Raw genomic sequence first — 13,238 nt, 5'->3', positions numbered from 1 at the left:
TTCAAAAGTCAAAGTCTCATTCTGACCTAGAACTGCAGTGATTTTTTTCATTAGAAGCAAAAATCAGGTGGTTGTTAAGGACATTGTACTATATCATTCACACTGCACGCTAACCCTTCTGCACTGCTCACAATGGAATTCAACTTGACACTTTTCATTTACATAAAGTTGACAGTTTCAGCCTGTTGGAAAGTTTTCTGGAACTTCAAGTTCTAACACAGATATAAATGCCACCTCAGTGATCTCCCAAGTACATTAGTGGAATGCTTCACCTAAATAAAGGGTGCCTTCTTCATGGTTTATTTCACAATTAACACAGAGCAAAGCAGACTTTTCTTCTAGACTAACACCCTTTATTAGTCATCAGATTTTGTTTTGCCTTTTCCTGTCTGCTATAACTATTTCCTGGGTGAATGGAAGATTCTCATATTTATCTTTGCATTCCTGAAGTGGTCTCAAGATAGTACATTATATCAATGTGTATAAAGATCAACTGGCATCTCATTTACTAACTATTGAACTAAATTGAAAACAAACACCAAATTGAGATTACTGAAAAGTGAAGAGATTATAAGGAGGTCTGGAAACTGTACTTGGTAAGATAGAAGATTTATTCAGAAAATATTAGAGTTGACAAACCGCATTATTTGCTCTATAAATGTTATATCTTTTAGAAATGAGAAGTTTTAGTCATTAACTAAAACTGAATACTCTTTTGATGGATCAATCAAGAACTACTTCTAAAAATTTATTTACAGCTTAGAACTAGGGTGATGATATCATTTATTCTCTACCTAAAGACACCTTTAAAAGAAAGAGCTAATAACTACAATAAGAGAGCAGGAATAAAACAAGTTGTCAGGGGCAAACCAGAAATATACACTTTGATGATAGATGCTGTTTGCCCTCAGTGCATAACCAGTTTAAGGCAGGCCACTCGAGAACTAACAGACATAGAGATGTGCAAACAGGACACTGGAAAATTTAAATCAATGAAATAGATAATTGTATATAAGCAATGCATGAAATTTCATCTGATAAACAGAACTGTAGCTCACAGTTCTATTTAGAAAAAAAGTACCATTAAATATGCAGTCTTTAGCTGAAATGAAGAAGGACAAAAAAGGACCAGAGCAGAAAAGAATAGGAACCATGACATAAGAGAAACACTTGAAATACCTGAAGTGGTTTACCTAGGAAAGAGAAGATTTTTTTTTTATTTTATTTATTGCACTTTAGGTTTTGGGGTACATGTGAAGAACATGAAAGATTGTTGCATAGGTGCACACATGGCGGTGTGGTTTGCTGCCTTCCTCCCCTTCACCTATATCTGGCATTTCTCCCCATGCTCTCTCTCCCCAACTCCCCACCCCCCGCTGTTCCTCCCCTATTTCCCCCCAACAGACCCCAGTGTCTGATGCTTCCGTCCCTTTGTCCATGTGTTCTCATTGTTCAACACCTGCCTATGAGTGAGAACATGCAGTATTTGATTTTCTGTTCTTGTGTCAGTTTGTTGAGAATGATGGTTTCCAGGTTCATCCATGTCCCTACAAAGGACACGAACTCATTGTTTTTGATGGCTGCATAATATTCCATGGTATATATGCGCCACATTTTCCCTGTCCAATCTATCATCAATGGGCATTTGGGTTGGTTCCAGGTCATTGCTATTGTAAACTGTGCTGCAATGAACATTGGTGTGCATGTGTCCTAATAGTAGAACAATTTATAATCCTTTGGATATATACCCAGTAATGGGATTGCTGGGTCAAATGGAATTTCTATGTCTAGGTCCTTGAAGAATCGCCACACTGTCTTCCACAATGGTTGAACTAATTTACACTCCCACTAACAGTGTAAAAGTGTTCCTATTTCTTCACATCCTCTCCAGCATCTGTTGTGTCCAGATTTTTTAATGATCGCCATTCTAACTGGCATGAGATGGTATCTCAATGTAGTTTTGATTTGCATTTCTCTAATGACCAGTGATGATGAGCACTTTTTCATATGTTTGTTGGCCTCATGTATGTCTTCTTTTGTAAAATGTCTGTTTATATCCTTTGCTCACTTTTGAATGGGCTTGTTTGTTTTTTTCTTATAAATCTGTTTTAGTTCATTGTAAATTCTGGATATCAGCCCTTTGTCAGATGGGTAGACTGGAAAAATTTTTCCCATTCTGTTGGTTGCTGATTCACTCTAATGACTTTCTTTTGCTGTGCAGAAACTGTGGAGTTTGATTAGGTCCCATTTGTCTATTTTGGCTTTTGTTGCCAATGCTTTTGGTGTTTTGGTCATGAAGTCCTTGCCTACGCCTATGTCCTGAACAGTTTTGCCTAGATTTTCTTCTAGGGTTTTTATGGTGTTAGGTCTTATGTTTAAGTCTTTAATCCATCTGGAATTAATTTTAATGTAAGGTGTCAGGAAGGGGTCCAGTTTCTGCTTTCTGCATACAGCTAGCCAGTTTTCCCAACACCATTTATTGAACAGGGAATCCTTTCCCCATTGCTTGTTTTTGTCAGGTTTGTCAAAGATCGGATGGTTGTAGATATGCTGTGTTGCCTCTGAGGCCTCTGTTCTGTTCCACTGGTCTTTATCTCTGTTTTGGTACCAGTACCATGCTGTTTTGATTACTGTAGCCTTGTAGTATAGTTTGAAGTTCGGTATTGTGATGCCTCCCACTTTGTTCTTTATGCTTAGAATTGACTTGGCTATGTGGGCTCTCTTTTGGTTCCATATGAAGTTTAAGGTGTTTTTTTCCAGTTCTATGAAGAAGGTCATTGGTAGCTTGATCGGGATAGTGTTGAATCTGTAAATTACTTTGGGCGGTATGGCCATTTTCACGATATTGATTTTTCCTAACCATGAACATGGAATGTTTCTCCATCTGTTTGTGTCCTCTCTTATTTCGTTGAGCAGTGGTTTGTAGTTCTCTTTGAAGAGGTCTCTTACGTTCCTTGTTAGTTGTATTCCTAGGTATTTTATTCTCTTGGTAGCGATTGTGAATGGCAGTTTGTTCTTTATTTGGCTCTCTTTAAGTCTGTTATTGGTGTATAGGAATGCTTGTGATTTTTGCACATTGATTTTGTATCCTGAGACTTTGCTAAACCTGCTTATCAGTTTCAGGAGATTTTGGGCTGAGACGATGGGGTCTTCTAGATATACAATCATGTTGTCTGCAAATAGAGACAATTTGACTTTCTCCTTTCCTAATTGAATATCCTTTATTTATTTTTCTTGCCTGATTGCTCTGGCTAGAACTTCCAGTGCTATATTGAATAGGAGTGGTGAGAGAGGGCATCCTTGTCTAGTGCCAGGTTTCAAAGAGAATGCTTCCAGTTTTTGCCCATTCAGTATGATATTGGCTGTTGGTTTGTCGTAAATAGGTTTTATTGTTTTGAGATATGTTCCGTCAATACCTGGTTTATTGAGGGTTTTTAGCTTAAAGGGCTGTTGAATTTTGTCAAAGGCCTTCTCTACATCTATTGAGATAATCATGTGGTTTTTGTCTTTGGTTCTGTTTATGTGGTAAATTATGTTTATAGACCTGCGTATGTTGAACCAGCCTTGCATCCCCAGGATGAAGCCTAATTGATCATGGTGGATAAGCTTTTTGATGTGCTGTTGCAATCAGCTTGCCTGTATTTTATTGAAGATGGAAAGAGAAGATTTAGCAGTAGGAAACGAAAACCATTTGTAAATCCTTTCAAGACTGTCATGAACAAGAGGGTTATACTTATTCCCTCTGCTTCAGAGTCAGAGCTAGGATTAAGGGCTGAAAGAAAGAGGAAAATAGATCGTTTATCTCAACAAAAATCCATTTTTGAACAATGGAGAGTGCATAACAATAGAATAGGCTGTCACATGAGTTAGTGAGTTCCCCAACACTAGAAGTACACAATTTGAATCTGGGCAATCTTTTTATTTTTTGTTTGTTTATGGAACACGCAGTATATTCCACAGATGTGCTCAATGGTTAACAACAAAAAAAATTCAATCTAAAAATCACAACATTCCTATATGGTGGTCACTATTATAATCATGTCCATTTTATAAATGAGAAAACCAAACCATGTCCAAGGACACAAACCTAGGTACAGATGATACAGGGTGGAGCTAAGGTGATTTCTAAATTTCTGTCTATAATCAAGATAATTTTCAAAATGTGGCTTAAATTGTCTTAAACAATAAGGCAACCATCTCAAATAAGAAGTCCAAAGACAGGATGACTGCAGTCATATTGCTTAGGTTTTCTGCTCAATCTTGGTTTTGAGCTTTTCCTTGTGCCGGCTTCATCCACAGGATCATTGTAAGATACTGGCAATAATTTCAGTCATCAAACCCAGTAATAAGAGCATAGAAAAGCAGGTAAGATTTTGTCTTATAGTATCTTCTTTTTAGGCGTGAGAAACACTTTCCTTGGAGCCTTCTAGCACAGGGGTCCCCAACCCCAGTGCCATGGACCAGTATTGGTCCACTCCCCTTCTCTCACATTACCTCCTGAGCTCCTCATCCTGTCAGATTAACAGTAGCATTAGATTCTCACAGGAGCACCAATGCTATTGTGAACTGTGCATGTGAGGGATCTAGGCTGCACACTTTTTATGAGAATCTAATGCCTGATGATCTATCACTGTGTCCCATTGCCCCCAGATGGGACCATCTAGTTGCAGGAAAACAAGCTCTGGGTTCCCATTGATTCTACATTATGGCAAATTGTATAATTACTTCATTATTATATTATAATGTAGTAATAATGAAAATAAATGCACAATAAATGTCATATACTTAAATTATCCTGACACCATCCCCTCACCCCAGACTGTGGAAAAACTGTCTTTTCATGACACCTGTCCCTGGTGCCCAAAATCTTGGAGACCACAGCTCTAGCAGTTCTCCCTCAAATCTCATTAGTAAGAACTCTGTCCCAATTGCCTCTAATCAATCACTGGCAGGCGAAATTGAACTATCATGGCTGAATTCCACCAATCAGGATTTATTCTGGATTCAAATTGGAGAAACAAAGGCACAAATAAAACAGTTCTTGCAGTCATGCTACTCAAATGTGGTTCACTGAACAGCAGTATCTATAGCACCTGTCAGCTAGGTTAGAAACATAGAATCCTAGCCCTCACTTCAGACCTACCGAATATAAAAATATGCATTTGGTGAGGTTATTTCTGTTCACATTGAAGTTTGCAAAGATCTTCCCTATAGTATCTGCTGCATTGCTAAGTCTTAAATTATGCAATGTTATTAAAATATAGAAAGAAGTAAAACCAAAATGATAGAAAAAAGTTTAAACTTGAGTTCTGGGTATGGATGATAGAATTAAAAACATCTTCAGGCTAGTCATAAGGATTCTGGATGTCTTGTACTTTCATGTTAATACATAATGTCATTGTACCATTTACCAAAGGTTTGCATGAAGACTATATGTTTGCATATGTGTCTGTGTGTATAACCACTTTATCAGTTTCATGCTTCTGTGAACCAACAGAGTGATGACTTTAATGTGTCATGCAATCACAAATATGTTTGGCAAGTCCATAGCCTCATTCATCTACAGATATCAAATGCTTTATAGACAACTGGACTTGGAGGCAAGGCAGGAGAAAATGGTGATTTGTAAATTTGTATTTGAGGTTAGCTTACTGGAATATTACCATAATTTTGAGACAACAAATATGCAAAAGACAACATGGTTCTGCAGAGTCTTTTATGGGATGGCACAGTAATTAATTGGTTGCATCATGGCCAAAGGTTATTATCTGAGCAGCTGCTTCTTTAGAAAGCCTGCACAATCTGTAGCCAAAGGGTTATCATGAAAGAAAGAAAGAAAAAAGAAAAAAAAAGTTTTCTGGCGGTAGTCTTGGCCCTTTTTAACTAGGAATTAATTTTCTGCCCTGAATGCCATTCCTGTATGATCTTTCTGTGTTCTCTGCCAAGGAATAAGAGAAGCAGCTCAACCAGGTAGTTAAAATGTCAACACAAAAAGTTATATCTTATTTAAGACTTCCCTCTTATCCCAACTACTGAACATGATGGTTAACTCTATTGAAAGTAGAAACAAAATTCACACAATCCATCCCCAAACTGAAGACTCTAGATAGTTACAAGAGAAGAGGGTTCTGCTCCTAGAGAGTGGAGGTTGAGTGGGATCTTCCCATTCCTTTGCAAATAGTGACAGAAGATCAGATTTTCAGTTGTATTAGTCCAGACACTCAAAGCAGTATATCCTAAGAATGAAGCATATGTGCAAAGATTTTGCATGTGAAAGAAAATGGGGAAGGTGTCTTGTAGTCTGAAAAAGCAATGAGACCCACTAACCATTCCAACCCTTAGTACAGGAGAAAGGGAAAAAATGTTGGGTAGAGCCATTCTAGATTGCTATGAGGTCTGTGGAAGTGTTGGCAAAGTTACCAGGGAGGAATCAAGCCAAAATCAGCTGCCACATGAGTCCTATGACCCCCAAGAAAACGGTCTGATTAGGTATCCCTGCTATGTGTTGTCACCATCTGGGAGCAGCCATGGGAAATCTGTCCTTCGCCAAAACATGGAAATGGGTTTCAGAAATGGGTTCTTGGTCAGTTAAGATCCCTGTGACTGAAGGTCTAAGAGGTGCATTTTTCAGACAAGAAATTGGCAAACTATAACCAGTGGGCAGAATTCTTGTTTCTGTAAGTAACATTTTATTGGATACAGACACACCTATTCATTTACATATTATCTATATATACTTGTATGCTACAATAGCAGAGTTAAGTAGTTGCAACAGAACCTGTATATCAAACAAGCTTATACTCTAGACCTTTAAGAAAAAGTTTGCATACACCCGTACACTGCAAGAGTTCACCCCTTGCACCTCCAAGACCTACTTCTCTATCAAGATCTTCCCTATACAGCTTTAGAGAACAACTCTTCTATATATTTCAATCAGCTTTTATTTGTAAGTTGAAATTAACAAGTGGGAGGTTATCGCTATAGCCCCTGTCCCTCAGTTGATCCTGAGGTCACAGCTGGTACTCATCCTTTTCCTTCTCCACTATTCATTCGAAATTCCTTTCACCTTGGCAGATGATAGCTAAAAGATGTGAACCCTTGATAATCATATATTTCTCAATTTTGAGTTGCTGCAAACTGTAGTTTACAGTTACAATGGGGCAAATGAGTATCAGAAGTTGCCCCAGTGGGTTACCTGAGCTCTATACATTTTCCTCCCTGCTGCCTTTAATAGTCTTAGCTCCTCCTACTGATAAGCATGAATTACCCTTACCAGTATAATTTCTTTTCTATTTACTTGCTGGTCTCTGAGCACAAGGAGTCCAAAGTATACTGTGGCAACTGTTAACTTGTAGTCCACTGGGATCCTTGCTTTGTCCTCTGCCTTGAGAGTGCCCCTTTTTTTTTCTGAGACTAGAACCTTCATCTAAGTAGTGGAAAAATCTTCATTCGGAATGATGGTAAATGACAGTCATTCAGAATAACGGTAAATGGGACCTCTCCTGCTTCTAACCTTTGGTTTCTCTAGCCTTTTCAAGGCTCCAAGAACCATAGTTTCCTCTGATTTAATAAATACACTGCATCCCCTACAACGCCACCCCATAATTTCAGAGCCTTTTCTCTGGGATGGCACTTTAGAAGTGAGTTGTGTCTTTAGAATGCTATATCAGCATTCTATAAGGCTGGTTGTTTCTAGGAAGTGTAATACGTGATACCTTCAGTAAATCCCAGGGTAATGTCCCACTCCCAATCTCCTTCAGTGTGAAGTAGTCCCCTTAGTTAGATGCCATACTGTGTGGGCTTTCATAACTATGTAAATTAGACATTACATACACTATTAGACAGTGATGATAACTGAGATTATACAAACAAGTGAAGTAAATTCATACCTGAAAAAGGTAACTCTGTGAGTACAAACTCTTGGCCCTTCTGTGAGGAGAGGTATTCCACATGGCCAATTCTACTAAATGGCCAGTTGGTCTCCTTGAGGAGTAGTGAATAGTGTTATATTGGAAGCTCAATGTTTTTTATTATTAACATTTAAGGTAGCAATAGGTTAATCTTTATAAGTGGGCAAAAATGCTTAATAGCTTAGTTTATGCCACTACCGCCACTCTATCTCCGTGTCCATCATGCAGATTCTAGGGTATTCAATGAAAAAACTGGCTGTGTCAATTTTCCAAATTTTTCAATGTATCTACCATGGTAGATACCTTTTTGTGGTCAATGATATCTAACATAAAAAAATCTTCACATGTTGTGCCCACTTCTGCATCTCCATCCACATGCCAGACCTGCTTATCTCTGATATTCTAGTCTTTTTATCATTGAGGCTGCTGAGCAAAATCTATTTATGTTTTTACCTTGATCTATGTATTAGAGTTCCTCAGAGAAACAAAACCAATAGGAGATAAATAGATAGATAGATAGGAAGAGACTTATTACAACAAAGGATTGGCTCACATGATAATGGAGGCTAAGGAGTCCCACGGTCTGTCATTTATAAGCTGGAGAACAAGGAAAGCTGGTAGTGGAGTTCCACTCCAAACCCAAAGGCCTGGGTAGCCACCAGTGTAAGTCTCAGTCATAATCTGAAGGCTCAAGAACACCAATGTCCAAAAACAGGGGAAGATGGAAGTCCCAGCTCAAGCATAAATTTGATGATAGCTACTTACCAACATTGGTAATGGCAATCTTTTTACTGTCTACAAATTCAAATATTAATCTCTTATGGAAATAATCTCACAGAGATACCAGAAATAATATTTAATCACCCATCCAGGCATGCCATTTTAAATTAACACATAAAATTAAATATCACGAGCCACTTGTCTTTGACACAAAGTAAATAACTTGGTGTACTCCTTCTTGGCACTACTCATTGGGATGATTTTTTTCTCCCCACTGTCTTTCAGGATCACCCCTGAAAATGGCTCCATTGCAGCCAACATCCAGTTCTGGCTTGCATCCAGGAACTCACTGACCCATCCATAAATCAAGTTCAGGCTTATCCCTCCCCTTAGAATTGGTCATACAAGATCTCCCATATTGCTATAGGTGCAAGTCAGAGGAATAGAACTGGCAATGTGACATGAAAATCTACTAATGCCCTCTGGTCCTGCTTAGACTCAATCTTAGATGTACTAAGTCTACCTTACAATGGATGGATGTTGTTCCGATCCAACTTTATGACTTAGTGAGCCCCAAAGAACCCAGATCATAATAGGAACTTACAGATGCATGATCACTTCATGCCCAGCATTAAGTTACCTCCTTTAGGGCTCAGCAAAGCTAAGTGCTATTTTTGAAAGGACATATAATTATTTACTTTGAATGGCATGGTTTTGCTCCGGAATCCTCAGGACTAGTATATGATTCTCTCACTGGTCTTACCACAAGCTCAACACTGCACCTTTTCCCACCAGTAATACTTGTAACATCCCAGCACTTAACAAATTGCTTAGGCTAGATGACAAGGCAGCTTGCACTACAAGCTTTCCCTTCATTATTTTGTGATAGCCTTTCCCACTCCAGGTTCTATTCAAGTGGGTATGCTCTCTGTCACTTGCTATATTGTGCCTCCGGCATCCAAAGAGTATGCCAGGCACCACTGTCAGCCTCTTTCATGGTAGTAGTAGATGCAAAATGCAGAAATGTGTATTACTTTGGAGAGACTATTCAAGCATACTCTTGGCCACTGAGCTAATAAATATCACTAATGTGACCATTCCCTAAATTTTCATAGGATTTAACTTTCACGCTTTGGAATACCTGTGTTTTACCAATGCTTCCAGTTCTAGTCACTTCTTGCTTATTGTGTCCAATCAGCATGATATCATTAATGTAATCGATCAGTACAATTTTTGGTAGAATGCTTATGTAGTCCAGATCTCTTTGGACTATGTTATGACAGAGGGCCAGAGAGTCAACATGGCCCTAAGATAATACTGTCACTAAATATTGCTGTTTGTTTCACATGAATACAAACTGTCTTGGATCCTCTTATAACGGCGGAGAAAATAACATACACCAAACCAGTGGTGGCATAGTCTGTACCCAAGTTATTACTAATCTGTTCAAGGAGTAATACCACATCTGACCTAGGAGCTCTGATAGGCTGTACTATTTGGGTAAGTCCATGATAGTCCGCAATCATTCTCCAGAGTCTGCCAAATTCCAAAGGGGACAGACTGGTTAATTAAACAAAGATATGATAGAGACCACTACCCTGCATAGTTTAGGTATTCAGTCATGGTATTAATCTCTGCCGTCCCTCTGGGATTTCATAGGGTTTTCTATTTACTGTGTTGTCCAAGAAAGGCAGTTTCAGAAGTTTCCATTTGGTCTGCCTCATCTAATGACAGTTCTTCCTCTAAAGACCACAAATGAAAAATCCAATTGCCAAATATATTGATTTTAATTATGAATTTTGGGATTAGAGAAAGGATAACTAGATGGGTCTGGGACCCAGTGAATCCATTATAAACCTGGTTTTTATTTATTATCTGGTCTTTAAATACTTCTACACCAACACAGGGACCATGATGCTGGTTGGGTCTATGGATTTCAATGACAGCTCTGAACCTGTGTTTCATAGTCCTAAAGGTGTCTGAGTTTAGACTCCTTTTTCCCAGTGTGAGTTTCCATGTATAAATGGCTGTAGATTTCCTTTGAGAAAAATTGGAGAAATAATTAGAGATGCACTTGCAGTGATGTTGCAAAGTGCTTCTTCCCCAATCAAAGTTTTCTAGATATAAAAATGGCCTCAGGTCTGAACAGTTGAGAGGGAATCCTGACTTTTTATTGAAGCAGCCACTCTTTAATTTTTGCTCCTACATTTAAGCCTTCTTTTGTTATTTTATTGTCTATTAACATTTCATAACTCCCAGCTGGTCAAGCCTTCTTGGTTACCAGTCATTACATTAATTGTGGCCTCTCAGCTTCTAGAAGCTAAATGCTGCCATATGGTCATTCTTACATCTGGTTATTCATTCACTACGACTCCATGAATAATGAGCTCAGCTCTGGGACCACATCCGCCATGATATACAGAGGAGAAGCACCATCATACTTCTTAGTGATGTTAGTGTTCTTCACACCAGCACATTACTGGTGGCCTTGGTGAATCATGTGTTCCTTGAGCCTTCTTGTGAAATATTATTCTCTGATATATCTTCTGACCTTGCATAATAAACCCATTCCAGCACACAAATTTCACTTTGCCTTTTTTATCCCCCCTCTACCATCATCCAGGGAATCTCAGGCATTTCTGTTTCACTGAGTGTGAAGCACTGTTTATTCCAAGCTTCTAAGAACTAACTCAGTGGTAAATTTGCTCCATTCCCCCAAGATTCTTGCCAGGACATTAAATACCGATTCCCACTAGAGTGTCTCCAAAACAATAATTCGTTTTCATACAGACTTACAACCCTGCTCTTTGATTAGGCATAGTCAAAGTTTAATTCCAGTAATACTTTCCTGGTTCTTGTCAGTACATGATAGTTACTGCAGTTTTTCAGTTGTGTAAACACTGTCCTCCTTTTTCAGGCTCAGTAGATCCCTAGACAGGTTATGTTAGGATGTAACACTAATTATAGGTCTTAGAATCAGGAAAAAATGTAGAAACAACTCCGGAGGAAAGAGTTGTGGGGAAGATACTTCTACTGCTCCGTCCAACAAAGCAGAAGTACCAGCTATTACTACAGAAGAGTGAGCCATCTGTGTGAGCCCAGATGGTAAAGGGGTCTACAGAGTCAACATCCTTGAGAACGGTCATCCAGAGTCTTTGCTTTCAAAATACCAGATATTCCTCCACTAGATTCCTGGTGGGAGAATATTTTCCATAATAATCCTGCTTTGGCTGAGCATTCTAATGTTTTGGAGCCCTATGACTCTCACAGTTAGATTTTCAGCCTAAAGCCCAGCTTTATCTGTTCTTTCACTGTAGGCAGTAAAGGTCTATTTATAAGATACCATGAAGGCTTTCTGGCTTTTGCAATTAGCCATTGACTTCTTGCTAATAGCACAGAGTCCTTCATTAGCCTTCTGCCAGTTGTCAATAAATTTAGTTTAGTAACCAGCCAACTTTGCTGCCTTTGTAGGAGTTGTTTCCTCCATATTTTTCAAGTGCATTGTCATACTTGTCACAGCATTCTCCACTGGGACATCATCAATGGTAATTTTTTTATCAATTCAGTCATGCCATTCCTCCACGCCCCAACTACTGATCAGGATCTCATCTCTTTTCAATTGCCAGTTGGTAGGTAAGCCAGTTCCACATCCCCATCTTAATGTTTTTTTTTCAGACAACTTGGTACCATTTGCATTAATGTCTATAAAAAAAATGGCCAAGAAGCCAATAATGACTGGAAGAAATATCATTCTCCTAGGAAAAGAAGAAAAAATGAAATGTTTAATAAAAAAAAAAAATTGCCCACTGGTCAGTCTAAGAAAGTTTAGAAAGGCCATTTGCCAATATCAGGCCTTAAGCCAATGTCAGCTGTCAATAGACTCCTGCATCTCTCACTAAGGAGCTTGTCTTTGTAGTTCTGCCAAACTCAATCCCAAGCTGGGAGCATCCTTTAGTAAACATGCCCTTGACCTAAACATGAGGAATGATTTCTGAGTCTATTCCTGGGGTCAATGCCAGCTTGATAGGCATGTGCAGTTACAGAGGACCTCACACTTGTTTTAGTGCTCTGCTCTTATCTTGAGATTCTTTGTTATTTTATCTTTGAAACTTGTATTTCACAAATGAAGTCCAAAGAAACAATGGAGATTGTACACAAACAGAAGCATTTGAAATATGTGTGTCTGCCATTCCTTGCTTCCCCATTCACATATGGGGTTCATGATACCCCATAAGCAAAAAATTCTGATAGACCCACAATATAAGGAAGTTCAAGTAAGATCCAAACCAGTACAAAGTAATTTTATTGTGTATACAATGGAGCAAACAGAAGCACTGACAGTGACTGGTGAAGATGCCACTAATCAGAATTTGCTTCAAAATGAGAAACAAGGGAATGCATTCTAAGAAACACGAATAACCAATGAATCATATCATAGTTTTTGTTTCTACTCTATATTAATCCATGACTTATGCTGAAAATGACAATGTAAAAATAGGAAGATAGGCAGGCCAGAGTTCCTTTTTCTTTTAGTCCTTCCTTACTCATCTATAAACTGAAAGTAGAAAATGTTGGTAGGATGTGTGTCAAGAGTGAAATAAAAACCCT

The sequence above is a fragment of the Aotus nancymaae genome, unplaced genomic scaffold (assembly GCF_030222135.1).
Source record: "Aotus nancymaae isolate 86718 unplaced genomic scaffold, 86718_ANA_hifiasm-v0.15.2.pri h1tg000064l_0, whole genome shotgun sequence".
Taxonomy (NCBI): domain Eukaryota; kingdom Metazoa; phylum Chordata; class Mammalia; order Primates; family Aotidae; genus Aotus; species Aotus nancymaae.
This window is presented reverse-complemented; position numbering follows the sequence as displayed.